General features: G+C 40.0%; 1 protein-coding gene across 14 annotated transcripts in view; it reads right to left on the reverse strand.

The window, feature by feature from the left end:
* The window catches only part of PDE8A (phosphodiesterase 8A), a 176,869-nt gene that overhangs the window by 108,716 nt on the left and 51,003 nt on the right, over nt 1-17,150 (reverse strand). Inside the window, exon 2 of one of the 14 annotated variants that reach the window (XM_009681315.2) lies at nt 12,442-12,589. The exons of the other annotated variants lie outside the window; for them this stretch is intronic. The gene's annotated coding sequence lies outside the window, so the exon portion shown is untranslated. The remainder of the gene's footprint in view (nt 1-12,441; nt 12,590-17,150) is intronic. 14 annotated transcript variants of the gene reach the window in all.

Genomic DNA, 17,150 nt, shown 5'->3' on the forward strand with positions numbered 1-17,150 from the left:
CTAGCAATGCTAGCAGGGTCACAGCAAATCATGTTCTTCTGCCAAACTTAGCACAATTGCCACGCTGAGTCTAAGGAACTATGCACTTGCCATTGGTTAGGAGATCACTGTGGCAACACAGTCGCCTCGATTCACAACTTGAGCCCAAGAACCACAAGGGCCCCACAGAGGGGGAAACCTCAAACTGGCAGCATCTAATTTGGTTTTGTTTATGTTCCTGTGTTTGCTATTGATCTGCGTAGGGCTTAGGAGCAACAGCAAAGCCTAACAACCTCTCCAATACAGACTTAATAGGCAAAATAATCTCAAAATGATGCTTCCTGCTCCAAATCGAGAGAGACAGCTGGATCCAGCAGCAGGCAGTTGGGAAGTGGTTTCAAAGCCAGTTCAGCGCAAGGCTCCTTACACAGATAAGTGTCCGTTTCAATTTATCTCAGCGCTGCAAGCTAGGGTTTCTCTTGGACACAGCAGTCCTTGCAATAAGGCAGAACAAGCAGTGCCCGTGGAGGTAGGACATGCACCCCATAATGAGGTGAAACAGGTTCTTAGTAGAACAAATATACTGGGAGGAGGAAGAGCAGGAAAAAAAAATGTTGGAAATAATCCTTTGGGAAAAGTTTAACCCTTAAATGACCACTACCATAATCACTAATTAATGGATACACTGACTCCAAAACAAGACATTGGTATCTATTCTCTAATGAAGCTTGAGACTAAACAGTTTAGACACAGCCACTAGAACATGCTACTCAACCCAATCACAGAAACCTTCACTGGCTTCTCAGGGGGCCCCAAAACTAACAGCATCTACATAGTAAGTCATAATCCTGCTCTCACCACAAACTAACAACATCTCATTTTTTCCCAGCACATTTCAGTCTCCTAATTGTTTTCCCTAAGTTACAACACAGAGGGCAGGCTACACACGGCTGTTAGAAAAGACGCTTTACACAGGGTTATAGGAGAAGAAATTGGTTAGGAAACATGACCCAAAAGGTACTGAATTTCACTGATTTTCCATAAGCAACAGAGATGCTCACTGGAACACCTCCACAGCTGTAACCAGGCGGCAGGTCCACCGAAAGAGGCACTACTGCCTTTCTAAATAAGGATACTGCAGATGTCAATGCCGTGAGCCTAATTTGCAGAATACAGACATCAGTTACACTTTAAAACAAGAGCCCACATCTCCAGGACGGCCCCTCCACGTTTTTTAGCCTATGGTGAAACCAGACTAAGGAACCCTGGGAATGCTGTGTTCCTCCTGCTGTGATACAAGCAGAAATTCATTCATCGCTGAACAAAACACCACCATCAAATAACATGCATTTCAGGCAGATGACGGCTGCCCTCTCAGCTGTACTGTAAGAACTTCCAAGATCTACCAGTATACCAAAGTATGCCCACCATTTAACAGATAAATGTCCAGCCTTTGTACATGGACTGGGATACTTCCAGTCATGTAACAATGAACAGGTTTTAACACCTTCAGAAAGAGAGTAATGAAACACCAGTACAATTCAATTAGTCCCTGGTTTGCTAGCTGCCTGTGTCTGAGAGATCGGGGCCGGCAGGGGAGAAGCAGCATGCCCTGAGAGGGATATGCTATTCAAACAGGCTGAATCAGGCCTGCAGGCTGCAGCCTTGCTCCTGATCAAGGCTTAGCAAAACATGAGACTGAGTCTGTATACAGAATTTCAGCAGATAATTCTCCTCCCCCAATTCTGTATCATACATTCAGGATTCAGAGATGGTGAGAGATGATACTGTAATCTTTCCTGTTTGTTCTTTTTTCCATTAAAACTTGCCCTCATTGCTAACAGCCATTTATTTTCAACATTAGCAGTAACGTAGGATAGCTTGCACAGGCACTGCTCTTGCATGGGTTGGCATGATCAGTTCCCATGCTTTCCACTCCACTATTAGCACTGCAATTAAACAGCCAAGGGACACGTACTGTGGCAATGGCTGGAAAAACCTCGCACAGACAAGTTATCTCAAACAGAAGATCAAGGTAATTACCAAAGAAGGGCAGCATCACTTTACTGTGGCTACATCCTTTTCCACAACTGATATGTTTGTTCTGTATCTTCAAAAGACACCATCTCAAACCATGAATTTTGATTCCATTTTACTATAAAATACTTGCCTTGTTCACATTTGAAAGTTAACAGTGAAAGGAAGGAAGACAGCAGATTCTTGTTAATAAGACTGATGCACACAAGATTTTGAAATTATTTTCCTACTTCAAAGGGGCATTTTTATGTTGATACAATCTCTGTAACAGCAAGAAAATGACAAACAGCAGGAGGCTGGGAAGACAGTTAATTCTTGTGACAGACTGCAAAGTAAACAGATTACACAGATGTATTACACAGATGTATTTTGCATTTTTCTTTAAACTAAAGATTTATTTTCTCTTTTTCAAAATTAAGTTGTCACTTCTATGAAGGACAGAAATTGTATGAGGTCACTGTAGTAAGGAAATAATAGTAAATAGAGCATATACAAGAAGAACGGATTCCATCCGCATTTAAGTAGAGCTTTTAAACTTCTATGCGAAAAAAAAATCCAGTTGATAATATATGGTTTCATTTCAGACGTCAGATGTTGCTACGAAACCAAGAAAGGGAAATATGTCCTATAACAGAATATTTTTGTTGCAATCGTCAGTCATACTTAGCAAATTGTATGAGCCTCATCAACACTTCCAGAAGATCTCATTTCCTTCAACTAGGCAAGGGAATGTAGAAAAGCTGATAGTAAAACAAGCACTTATTTGTTTATGTAATGTTTGGTCCAAGATAAGTCATCAACCAAAAAAAAGAGCACTTTCGTATACATCTGTTGTTTTGGTGATATCTCTCACACTTAATCTGCTAATTTTGCTGACAAAAACAAGCTTTTACTACTGTTACCTCTGCAAAACCAATATAACCATGGCTGAGTAAGCCAGAATTTTTATTACTGGCAATGAAGTAGGATTCAGACAGAAAACAGCTTGATTGTCAAATCCAAATGTGAGAGTTTGAAATATTGGCTGTTTAAAAAAAAAAAGACGGCAACACCTTTTGACTTGTAAACTAAGCAAGGTTTTATCCGAACATGATTGAGAGAGAACAAGTGTGGAACCTCCTGCAGTCATTTGACAGAGTCACTTCTGGAAGCAACTCGTGGTAGGGTAACAACTGTTTGCGCTCTTCGCTTTCTGCCAGCCTGCCTACGCCACTTCCACGTACGGCTGGAAGACGCAGCACCAGCTAAAGAATGCTGCAAAGCTCCACACATCACCAAGGTTTGTCAAAAGCATATGGGAACAATCAGAAAGATAAGAGACGTGGCAGAAAAGGTATGCAGCTTTCTGGAGAGCCTAGCCCCTGCCTGTTATACTCTGGGCTCTGCTACTGCTCAGCTTGAGACAATTTTTCCCTACTGTGCAAGACTGAAAACTGCAAACACAGAAGAAAAACCTTTACCTGATGGCCTTGTTGACCTCCCTGCAGGTGTCCTGTACACCGCACTCCCCAATCTTTTGGATTTAGACTGTGTCTGGCAGGAATTGTACAGGCAGTCCCTATTTCTGCATTGCCGGTGACCAACTGACTGCAGGTACCTTGACAGCCAGCAGGACACCTCACTTCGTCCTGATTCTTACACTAAGCTGCAATCACATAGCCCTTGTCCAAATTGCACTGAACAAAAAAGGGCGATTTTGGGCTCCTTCTCCCATCTCATTAATGGCTTGTTCCCCTCAAGTTTTTGTGAGGATATCTACGCAGCAGGATGCAGGGCAGTGAACATCAGTAGCTCTGACTTAAGTTTGCTCAGGTACTGGAAGCAGTATCACCATAGTACTCTGCACAAATGAGTCTTCATGTCTACCCAGCTCTCATATGTCCATTACCCAGGCTGGTCTGGTCAATCAAAATTCATTTACGTTCCTCTGCATATTATTACTCTACCTCTGCCCTTCAGAAACCCTGACAGATTTCTTTATCGGTTCAGATGAAGAAGGATTAAATTGTAAAAAGCAGCTCCCATGAAAAAGGAGATCCTCTGCACCTTGATGTGACACGCAGGTGTCTCATGCTTCCCTGGTGCTTGGTCTGTGTTAAGATTTATTTCTACAGCCCAGAAAACAGTTATTTAATCTCTGTGTAGCATCAGACTGAGTTGAATGGAGAACACGAATGACACGATCGTCTTTTAAATGACTAAATTAGGATGAATTTGGATATGTAAAAGTTAAATAAATGGCATTGCTTTCCAGGGCGTTAGGCCACTCTAGGGTACTCCATTCAGTAAGGAGCTGCCAACCACCTTGACCATGCTTTGAGGACTGCTTTCTCAAAACATATGTTGACATTGCCCACTCAGCCAGGAATGAAAAAATTCTTAAAAGAAGTTAAGCTACCAGCTTAGACCATACTGCTATTATACTTTTGGATATCTTACTGTTGAGACCCATTTCAGGTGATTCTAGGGGGAAACTTAGGGCCCAATATCTTATCAAAGAAGCTCCAAGTACTTTCTTTTCTAACTACTAGGCCTACCACCTCAAGTCCTCAGGCTCCATTCCTAGGGAAGCAGCAGTGCCAGGGCTCCTGCCCCACTCATACTGGCCAGCAGAGCCCCCAGGAGCAAGGGCAGAGGCAGGGAAGGAAAGTGCGATAGATCGCTCTAGCCAGCATCAGACACGAGCAGTGACAATGCTCGTTAAAAGGCTGCAGTTAACTGGTTCCCTGGTTTTGTTTCTGAAGGAATATTAGTCAGTGGTTTTGTTTTTTTTATTCTAGTTCTGGTTTAGTATATCATGTTTATCAAGAGACACTCAGTTCGGCAAACAAACACCAAAAAAAAAAGTTTTGGTTTAAAATGTCAGCATACATTTTATTCTGATACAGTTGTTCATTTCCCTTGGTTTAATGCCACAGTTTAAGAAAATCATTTTCTAGAAACAGATAAACTCAACTGCCTAGGTAGCTTTAAACTACCCGTTGAAACACATATGCTTCCATGGGAGGGCTCCATTTCTGTCCTCCTCATCCGCAGTAACACCGCTGGCATCAGCCGGGGCAGCCACGGAGAGCAACGCCACTTACGGAAGATTATGGCTGCAGTATCAGGCACACAATACAACTGACTATTGTAAGCTTGGGTTGGCTTGACAATTTCATCTCTTTTTTCACCATAAGACATCAGGAATTAAAATCTATTCCCAAGATATTTAATTATAAAAACATATCTGTGCAAATATATGGAAATGAGCAATATATTCTTTGGCATTTAAGAAGGTCCTTTTCCTCCACTGGATAACTTCAGTCTGATAGCTTTATTGTTAATTTTCTTTTTTACTATAAATAACTGGGACACTGGATACCAGTACTATCATTAATTAGGCCAGCAGACAAACAAGTCATCTGTTGCTGAACTGGATTACTTCTAATTGCACATGCAACTCTTACACTGTCTTATGCATAAATAAGAATTATATATCTAAAAAGCAGCACGTCATCACAGACAGTGAATTAAAGGAGAATTTACTTCCTGAGAATATCAATTTTTATTATTTGTACTGTGTTAGCACTGAAAGGTACAACAGCCCTGTAAATATACAGGGAAACAAGATCCCTGCCCCAAGGAGTTTACATTCTAAAATGGGATTTTTTGTTAGCTCTAATGCAGTTCTTTCCACTTTTTTGGGCTAGCTACCAAAAACAATTATAAAGGTTTGTACAAACTATGCATGTCACTTCACACTGGCACAGATAAGATGGCACAAAGAAAGCATCATCACTGGTTTTTCTCCCTAATTCACGTTCCCTCAACTTAGCATAACTTTACCTCTCTGACTCCCCAACAACTCACTCACAAGAACAGAATTTACTCAACTGAGCAGAATATACTGTATTTGCAAGTACAACCAGTCACTCTTGACCTAATGGACAGCAATGACATCTGAAATCCTCAAGCTAATGGAATGTGAAACAGCTTTTCAGCTATATCTTACCTATACTTTCCCTACTTTTTTAAAATATCACATTAATTATGCTTTTCTTCAGCAGGATTGGGTATCATTTGTACTTAGGGGAAAAAAAGGAAAAAATAAATAACCACAGCTCCAGTCACAGAAAAAAAATCCTTTAAATTAGACAAAGCTAAATGAGAATTTTCAAACTAACAAATGTGTAGTCCTTGCACTGCAGTTGCTTATCTTTCACAAAGCAGACAAGCTATACTGGCCTTGACTGACCATTATACATCATTCAAAGTTAACATTTTTCTATTTGACCATCTTATCTTCCTGCCTGAGCAATGCAAACTGACAAGTCACCGACTAAAACATCGTTCTGTAGCCCAAAAATTTCTGCCAGGGCACAACGTGATCAATCTCAAGGCTTTTTTAAGAGGAATTTAGTGGTTGTAAAGCAATCGCTGAAAGTACTGAAGGCCTTTCCCAGGAAATTCTCTTAGTTTATCTGTGCCATATTTGCTGTCGCAATGTAAGTTTCTTTTTACTGTTGGGTAGTTTCTAATTCTATGATCCTAGCCTTTGCCTGGAAAGGAGGTGTAAAGTGTAGAAATATCTATGCATTGGCCCTAAAAAGCTGTTATTTTAATGAGAGCAGTTAGAATCAAGCAATTGCTTTTTCTAAGAGTAGTAGTATTTTTAAAAGGCAAGGAAGTGCTGACCCCAATGATGTACTCCCAAGTGTGAAACAACATCATGTGAGTGACATGAAAACAGACTAGGGACTCTTGATCCCAGGGCACATGAGGACTTAGCATACCACAGACTGAGCTCGCCTAGTTTCTGGTTGGAGGGTGTTTACCCTGCAACTGCCAGCAAATGCAGGATCTATGGAACAACGTTGTCATGAGCTTCAAATATTTAATAGCCTAATGTTTATGGAGGGCAAGGCATTTTGGAAAGAAGCTATAAATCAAGCAAAGAAAAATTAAAGAACAAAAAATAAAATATGGACAATAAATTAGATTTTAACTTTACTGTCCACAGACTGAACAGGAAGACCATAAAGTGCAAAAAAATGACTGCTGATTCAATAAGGAACTCCTCTGTGACATACAAACCTATATCCAGCCCAGATAAAGATACTGTACCCATCATAGGAGCACGTTTTTGTGCTAAGCCTAACTTTACAGAATTTGTTATGGTAACATAACAAATTTATTTAAATTAACTCATGTTATTATATACTTTCTGTAATTTCTGTGGTTAGCCGTATGACATTTTAATAGTAAGCCATTGGTAAGCCGTGGTAAGTATTACCATTCCAGTCACTGATACACAGTTGACTACAAATAGGCTGGAAAGTTTTGTTGAGTGCCGAGTTCGCCAAGTCAGCAGGGTTCGCTGAGCCGTGCTCTCCCACATAGGCACACCCACCAGCACCCACCTAACATGGTGCCAAAAGTCCTCAGTACGCTATTTCATTATGGACCACCCTCTGGTTTTTAGGAGTGCCGTATCAGACAGGAAAAGAGCAGCTAACATCAGCTAATAACACACAGCTCTAGGAAAACCAGCCTTTCAGTTAACACCATGGCTTCAGGCATCAGCTTTGCTCCCAAATGTGGGTACAAAGAAAGAAGCAAGAGGCTTCACCTCAGAGTCTGGCACATTATTCTGGTTTACTTGCATAATACCACCTACTAAAATGAGATTTCCATTTCCTCCCAGGCTACTACAGTGCAATCAAGAGGACAGTCAGGCCTCTCTTAATTTATTCACACTACTCTCAAGAAAACAGAGAGAGACGGTTGGTGGCCCCAAACCAGACTGCTTAAGTAGGGAGTTACTAGATGCAGCTCCTTAAGCAAGCAGGCATTCACGGACCACTTTTCAGTCGTTTCTGAAATGGTCATCAACTCTGTGCAAGGGCATCAGAGAATGGAAAGCTCTGAAGGTTAAAGATGCAAAATAGCAGAAACACAATAAACATGATGCTTTCAAAAAAAGTGGAAATGATAGCTGTTACTGGGAGTGTGTCTGGAGGAAAAGTAATGATTTTCCCAGTGCTTGTTGAAAAGAAAGCTGCCACAAAGCTAGCTTGAGCTTCAATACTTTCGGAAGCCATTTCACAATCCCTAGTAAGTGGGAAAACAATTTCTCAACAAGGAAACAATAATTCCTAAAAGTTCCCAACAATTTACCTCCAATCTGCAGTCTAACATGGGTGTGAGCCATCATTACTGGGTCACAGAAGTATGGCATGTAACTGCCATTTTCCATTTCAGATTAAAATTAAGTTTGATCACAACTGTTTGGTCAGGAGTTCCCCTTTTTATAGCAAGTATCCATATGAACTGACATGGTTACAAAAACAGAAGGAAAATGTTTAATGTTGCAAACAAATACCTTTTAAACCATATTATGAAATCTGTCAGCCCAAGCTGAATCATACAAAACTAGGATTCCGTGTTTAATGTCATTTATGACAGTCTCCATTCATATTTAAATAACTAAAATTCATATGCATAGACTGTAATTAAGTAATTTACACAAGAACTGATTATTTATGTTTTGTGCTATGAAAAACATAAAACAATTTTCTGCCACAGTATGTTACTTATTTTGGTTAAGCAACATGAGAACATACCTACAATTTAAAATGTCAGCAAAGAAATAGTTTTAAACATAGAAAAACATTGCAATTTTGAAAGCTGGTGAAAAACATTTTCTCATTTGACAGGTTAGAAATACATTTACTGGTTTTCAGCTGAAGTTAGAGAAAAGCTGATTTTTCGGTTTTATTTGATTTTGTATATGCATCTAGGAAAACACTCTTCTAACATCAGATTTACAATAATGGCATTTTAAGGGCTATTGACTATGGTGCAAAGGATTAAGAGTATACTGTGTGTACTAAATCAAGCATTTCAGAGAGTCCTGTTTACTAGCCATGCTTCTTTGTAACTTGTAACAAAAAGATTCTGTCACTTCTAAGGATAGTGTTTTTGTGCCAGTTGGTAGGAAGAAGCTAGACCTTCTTTCAAGACCTTAATCCAACAAAAGAATTCATTAAAAAAAGTAAAAAAGTACTAAGTGAGGGGTGCTGACATGGTCAGTGAGACAAGGTGCACTGTTTGTGGCAAAAGAGTTATATATACACACATACATATATGAGCATTAGAAGCAAAAAATGGCAGTCAAAGGAAAATCATAAGGCCAACAGGAAGAAGAGGGAGATGATTTTTAAAGACTGTATCTCCTAGAAGGGCTGCAGGAAGGACCCTCCAGTATGTATAACAGAACAAGTTAAAGAAAAACTACAGATCACCATGGACACAAAGGAACAAGGTCAAGCAGAAACACGCAGTCAAGTGGCTCTTCTGCTACAGAAGCTGCGGTGTCACAACGTCTGTGTCACAAGCTGCCCTTTTGCATTACCACCCAATTGTCACCAATCATAAGTGGTAAATTGATACCTTGTGTACAATAATAATTTGGCCCCTACTGAAACACAGATCTAGGATAGTTTCATGAGATAATTATTAATGTTATACTGGGTACTTAACAACGCAATTAACTGAGAGTTCAACTTTTCCTTAATAACATGAAGTTGCAGAATGAAGAGTCACATACTCAAAGCAAGTTCTGAAGAGCAAAGTGTCCTACAGTCAAAGGCACAAAAACAGCAACAGAGGACAAAGGCCATTAACAATCACTTATTTGTCCTCATTCAAGGACTATTCATTCGTGTTTGTTCCACTGCCTGGTCTAGCCTACAAAGCTTGGCTGACAAAAGCAGCCTTTCCTTAGCAAAGGCTTGCATATAATATCTACATTTACATTTCATACCTTGGCAAAACTATTTTCTGTTAAATCTACCTGACCAAACAAGGAAAAATTGCCAGAAAAGCACCTGTACGATGTGTTGCTGTGTCAGAGTAGCGTTCGGAGCGCAAATGGAGTTCTTCAGCTCTCTCACCGCTACAAACTCTTGTTGCAAAGATGCTTAGCCTCATAAAAGCAACCCAGTGGTCCATTAACATCAGCTGCCATAACCTATCACAGTCCAAAGGCTCACAGTAGGAAAGAAGGAAAAGGGCTCCATTCTCCGACCCTGTACCAAGTTTATTTCACTTCCACAGCCCTTAAATCCTCCCATAGGTATAACGTGTGTCCTAGGAAGCTTTCTTACAGTGAACAGAGCTAACGTTACCCCAACTGTTTTTACTGAAACACCTTATACCAGATCCTCAAATGAAACAAACCATTCTAGCAAAAGCACTTTTTCCCCAGTATCACCATATCAATGCCAGGGATTTTGCCAATATAAAATATTAAAAATCCAAACCTCTGACTGACATTTCTAGGCGATTTAACATTCCTAGTACAGTCCTAGCCTTGACTGCATTAAGACTTAGTCTAAATTAGAAATGTTTTTTTTAAGTATAATCCTACAAGTCAAGAAACACAGGAGAAAAATTATATTGTGGAAGAAGTTACACCATTGTATTTATACCCTCACATGGCATAAACTATACTGACACAAGCACTTTAGTGTGAGTACTGCTGCAATTACAATAGAGCTTTTACCCTAGCTATGTCAGTAAGAAATCACAAATGTAAAGAGCAGAGCACTGCACTATTAGCACAAGAGATGAAAGGGGACGACTGATCGCTAAAGGGCCTAGGTACTTGTTTTGGTAACATACGATGAGGTCTTTCAGAGTAGGGTCATGGGCAGCAGGGGAATAGGGATTGCACACTTCTTCGAAACAATATTGACTCTTTCTCCAAGGCCAAGTTGAAGAAACCCAGCTAGCTAAACTGGAATCAGTCAATCTCCATTACCTTCAGCAGGTGTTTGTACCACCTCTCAGCAAGACTACATTTTCTATACCCTCAGGGCAGAGAGGGAGGAAGGAGAAAGTCAAAGAATAAACCAGACCAATTCATTTATAAAGAAAACAGCTAACAATGAAAGTTTTCTATTTTTAAGTGAGCCAAGTAGCTAGGAAGTGCGTATGTGTAATCATTAAAGAGAAAAAACTCAAAAAAATTATTGTAGATCTCTTTTCACTCTCGCACAGGAGCTGCAATCCATGAAACTCAGTCATGGCCACTATCCTCACTCAAAACTGCTTGACAACATCTATAAAACAGCATTGACTTTAACTTGCAAAGTGGTATGTGTGCACTCCACAGCACTACAAGGGACTAGGCTACAGATCAAAGTATTTTAATATCTGTTAAAGGAGGCCTTAACAGGTTTTAGAAGAAACAGGACTACTGTAATAAATTTGCTCTCTTGAAGCATGAGTTGGAAGCTGTACTCTCCTGTCAGCAGGTTCACTGTATAATGTATTGTGAAGCTTTGGCTGCAAAGAAGCTGTAGCTTGCAGTTAATGAGCTGTTCAAAGTATCTGTGAAATTGTCAACTTAATTAAGCCAAGTTTAGTTAACAGTCATCTTTTAAAAATTCTGTGTGAAGACACAGGCTCTGAAAGTGCCCAGCTATGCACTGCAGCCAAGTGCCTTGTATTTTTCTGAATCAAGAAATTAAGAGTTCATGTGATGAGAGATAATGCCGCTTCACAAAGAGTCTTAAGAAAGCCCCCTGGTTGTCTCAGCATGTCTGGGAACTTCATACTTTTTTCTATTTTTAGAGAGTTAAGAAGCATAAGCATTTGAGAACAGCCAGCAATGGCTTCTTAAGATATCCTGACCTCTGGAAAGAAATATATGATTTGGGGTGAGGAAAGAGCCTGCTCAGGAAACCTTCTTGTGCAGATCCAAGCTTTCATCACCCTACTGAGCTCTGCAGATGGGTGCACTGGCGTGATTGCCATGATTTGAAAGGCTTGCCCTACTCAGATGAAGACAGAAAATTTCAGAGACCGTCAGGAAGAACAGGCTGCTCTATACTACCTAAGCGTATTTCAGATGGAACAGAACCAATCTCTTTCCTTGCTGTTGTTCGTGGCTTTGAACAAAGCGCTTCAACCCATACCACTGTCTTTCCTGTATCTCAAACCAGGTTAGCACACATGAAAGACCTTGCCCCAACTGGATTCAAAAACAAGACCTTAGGGTGTATCAATTCTGTGTTTTGATTTCTATTTAAATTAACTGCTAGCTAATTGGAAAACATTTTGTACATACTCCTCTGGACAGCCTGTTCACATCTGTTCCAGGACAAAAATATCTGTAGTAACCAAACTGAGTTATAGCCATCAATTAATTTGAGTTTAAGAACTTGTATGTAAATAAACCATTAATCACTGGCCTCAGTTCATTCCTCAGTACAGTGTTCAAGGTTTCCCAAACGTGACTCGGACTCTTAAGGATACAAAGCCCTTTTGCAGCACCAAACAACAGCAGGAGTGCAGTGCTGTTCCAGCTGCAATCCCTTCACCCTGGCAGTCCCCTGTCATGCTCCTCCCTCTGCAGGAAAAGTTTTGTTGGTTTACCTTAAAATCATTACGTTATCTCAGAATGAGCTGTGGAGGCCCCTCCTTTAGGAGACTGTCTTAAGATTTATACTTGCTGACTTGGGACCCTCTTATGTCAGGAAAGATGATGAAAAAAATGCCAAGCCCTTCACTCACATCCACCTAGCTGCAAAATGGAAAAGAAAAAAAAAAGGAACAAGGTACTGCACAGATCCTTGAAACTCTAGTATTAAACTAGTATTAGTCAAGCATTTTAAGATCCCCAGGTAACACTGTTCATGTGTATTTACTGCTACTTACTGTATTATTAGAGGGTTGAAGGGGAAGTATGTCCTAAAGCAGTCAAACTGATTGTCCACAGCCAGGAAGGCTGCTCTGCTTTCAGGTATGATCAACAGAATGCATTTCCTTGGTGCATTTCACCTGACATGGAATAGCACTGTTGTCGCAGTAAATCCTAACAAGTGGATACAACTGGGTACTCCTCTAATCGGTCAGTCAGAATGCCAGTCAGCTGGGGAAAAAATGTAAGGGCCACAGACTAGAAGTATCAGGTTTCCGGGGGGGAGAGGAATGACAGTTCTTCTTTGCAGGTCATCCATGGAGAAAGGGCAAGAGACTGCCTAGTGTCATTGCTAAACACACACCTTAGGAAACAACCGACTGAGGGAGGCAGCATCCTCATTCCAACTGATGACGGAAAAATCTAGGTTTCTCAGACTTCTAGGGCAAATTAAGATCATTCTTCCACAAGTAGGTAAAGATACCTTATCATGGTTCTGCTATGAAAAAAGGTATACCCCATCAATGGAAAATGCACAAAAAGTCTAGGAAGTCAGAGAAGACTCTGCTCTGTATTGTCCCCAAAGAGACAACTGAGGTTTCTGCAACCTATGAGCAAAATGATTCACTGTCATGAGTCGAGCATAGGACCCCATCACTTACATTCTGTGCTGATCTCTATTCTCGACCTCATGGCTAAATTTAGGAGGCAATGACAGAGTGGTGCAATGTATCAGGGAAAGGATCTACTAATCCAAATACCTTCTGTACATACAATAAAGAGTTGAACATCACAGCTATATCTGAATACATAGAGCCTGCAGCCCAAAGGCTCACAGCAGAAAAGTAGGAAAAAGGCTCCATTCACTGACTTTATACCAGGTTTGTTTCACTTCTACAGTCCTCAAACTTCACTAGTCTGCTTCGTCTTTGTATAAGATAGCAAATTTACTCCATGAAGCAAAATTTGCCCCATGAACTGTGTCCCACAACCTTAGCAGAGTACAGCAGGAGAAAGTTCATGCTGCCAAAGGGGTACAAGAGAGCTTTGTAATACCTCTTAAAAATCAGAGCAGCTAAGATAAAGTTAGGACAAAACTTCAGAGCTGTCTAACCTCCAAAAGCAGTCCTTTTCAGTTTACCTGGCAAAATAAGAGATGGTATTTTGGCACACTCTTTTGACAGTCCAGCTATGAATCTCATTTTAAGCAATTCACAAGAAAGCTGAGCTCTTTTGAAAATCTGAACTTAATCAAGCTCCTCTGAAAATTTGGTGCCTGGCAATTTTCCCATGGTCACACTGTGACTCGGAGCTATGCCCAGGGATTAGGCAAGCCTTTAGACTTCCCGTAGACTTACTCCAACCACTAGGCAGGGCTTTCTCCTTCCTCTCCACTCTCACTCTGTAACTTTGAAGTTGCACTATCACCAAAAAAGGGGGGAAAAAATAAATGCTATAAATGTATAAACAATGGCATCAGATTTGGTTTTTTTCGACAAAATATCATAAACTGATACATAAATATATAGCTCTAGGAACCAAGAGTAAAAAATGCCCCCAAAATTCTATTTTTATTTGCTACCAGTAGAACAGGATGAAACTACTGTCTGTCCTTCAGTAACAAGCACTGTCCTCTCCTTTCTCACCAAGTGTGGCAGGGACAGATCAGCTTTCTCACTGAGCAGTTTCAGCTGGTGTTGGCAGTGCAAATGAAACTGCCACCACATAGACCATCATTCTCCCTTAACACTCAGATTCTTTTTTTTGAATTAATCCTTTCTTTTTCATCATTATTAACAAGGATCATAAAAGCTGAATCTCTCATCTCCCCAGAAAAATGGTCCTTGCTTCTCAGTACCACCGTCAAAAGCAGGGTGCTGTGAAAAGGATACGCATGCTGCTTTTTGAAGAAAACTTGGTTCCCAACAAGCTACTGCTCTAAACACACTCATTTTAAAAAGCTGTAATAAGCCATAATATTTCAGAAAATATAATCTGCTCCTAAAAAATAAGCAGCTACCCCAAAATAAAAGATTCCATACTTTGGTAAAGGAAAAATGTTAGCCACGATTCACGGGGCAGGGGGGAAAAGTATCATTCTTCTTACTAGGTTTAGGGGCTGCGACTGACAGCACTACCACTGAATTTGACTTGACTGCTCTAGTGACCAATCTGACTTCCATGGCATTAAAGAACAAGGAACAAGACTCATCTTTTCCAGAACTGACAATATATGATAACACAACTAAGTGACAGGATAAGCAGAACAGCCCTTTTATCTGAAACTCTGCAGAATGCTGATCATTTCCACAGCAAAAGGGAAAAAGAAAACAAATGCCAAGTAAATGAAAAGTTGCAGCAGAATCAATGGAAGCATGAAGCAGGATCTGAGTTTATAGAACTTACTCTTCCTCTCTGTGCAGTCACTGGCAAAAGAAAAGCTGTCTGGGTTTGCAAAGCCTTCTTTGCCTGTGTTGGGAAACATTTTGTCCCTCTAAAATACCAATATTACCTTCAGCTTTCTATCCGCAGAATATTCTGCTTTATGCATGAAAAAAGCACCTAGCTTCTCTGGTTATAAAGATCTTCCTAAAAATGCAAACCCATACTTGGTTACACTCCAACCCGCTTGTTTTCTTGTAAACACTTCCATCAGTTGTTCTTAGTCCCTGACACAATATTTGTAGAATCAAATACATAAACGTTCCCACATTGATGGTGCGTCAGTATTCACTACCACAGTAGAATGGGTTTTGGAAATTACTCCTCCATTTAAAATTTCCACTCAAAGAGTACAATGTTTTTTATTGCATTTGTCTACTTAGCAAGCAAGTCTTAAGGAGATAAAACTAAAATATTATTATGGTGTTACATGCCAAAACTGTGAAAAATGAGAAGTAAATCAGTATGTCCAGACTAAATCCAGAAGAGGAACACGAAAAACTCTTCTCATTTTTGTAACTTTAAATAGGTTCCTTGCATCTTTCTCCAAAGCACATTTTGCTGACCACTGTTAGAGGCAAAGCATTGCACTAGATGGACATCAGTTTGATCTGAGAGCAACTCTGATGTCCCTAAATACATGACAGCCTTGATACTCTGTGAGACATAATTAAGATCAAGCATGTAAATAGAAGCAAACAGCGAGTTGTCCAAAGAGACCCACAACAACCAGTGGCAGTCTAGTTCTTCTAATTTCAGCTCAGTATCTCTAACCTGGGCCACACTGCTGCATCATCTGCAACTGCAAAACATCAGGCAACATAATACAGCCCAACACACTTCAGACATAAGTGGGAAACTACATTAGTATGAACATACAGAAAAAAAATCCTCTCAAACTCCCCGAAACTCAAGCTTTTACCTTTGAGAGACATCACTCAAGAAGGGCAATAGACTTGCATATTTAATTTATGACCTGAAGCCACAGCAATCTATATACTTTATATAGCTACTGCTTGATAACAACCTCCGCTGCCATATGAAGCTGAGAAAAAAAAAATTTATTTGCCATCCCATTACTCTTGTCATTAGACAGTTAATAACAGCTGTTATTGGTATTTTTTTTTTGCATTAGTTAGATATTAAGCAATCATAAAACATGGGGCCCAATTGTAAGGGCTCACACCCCAGTTGCACTTAAGCGAATCCACAGAAATTCTACTTATAGACCAAAGATCAAATCCTGGCCATCCTGAAAACTGCAGGAACTTTGCCACTAATTTCAGCACAGCCAAGAATTTGCCTAGTGGAGTTATACTGATGTCTTTCTGGAATGACAGAAAATAACTTAGCCCTTAATACAAACATTATTGCCACTATTTTTATTTTCAAATCATGTATCCAACAGGGAGCTATTTTCTACAACAGTGAGAGGTAAACACAGCAGTCCAAGTTCTGACTCATATACGCCCCTCAAGCAAACAGATTTTAATAAAGCTGAAGGATAGTAATTTTGGACAGAATTTGGACCACCAATAAAACTCTTCAGTATTTTGAAAGTAATTCTTCATTTTGGTTTGACAAATAAAACACAGATTTCTTACTAGCAATCCCAGAGCCATCCACACTTAAGAAAGTGGCAGTGATTCTCTGGATTCTGGACCGTGCAGACTTATGTCCTGATAGTCATCCTAGGCCTGAGATATTTACTACTAAGTTCCAGCTAATGGGAAAGTGTGCCTTTATCAGCCAGTTCAACTGCAGCAATGTACAGGGGGAATCACTTCTGCTTTGAATTACCTAAGTAATATGTGTGGTTGTCCTCAACCATTTGTGGAATTTCTCACCAAACTTTTATGAAAAAATTCTTGAAAACTGAAAGCAACGGCAGACAGAGTATTACAAAAGGAAGAATCACACATGCGCAAACTCAGCCTTTAAGGCTGAACATAGATATCAGTCTAGCTACCTACCACACAGACACACAGTGCATTTAAAAACT

Source organism: Struthio camelus, chromosome 12, assembly GCF_040807025.1.
Source record: "Struthio camelus isolate bStrCam1 chromosome 12, bStrCam1.hap1, whole genome shotgun sequence".
Lineage (NCBI taxonomy): Eukaryota > Metazoa > Chordata > Aves > Struthioniformes > Struthionidae > Struthio > Struthio camelus.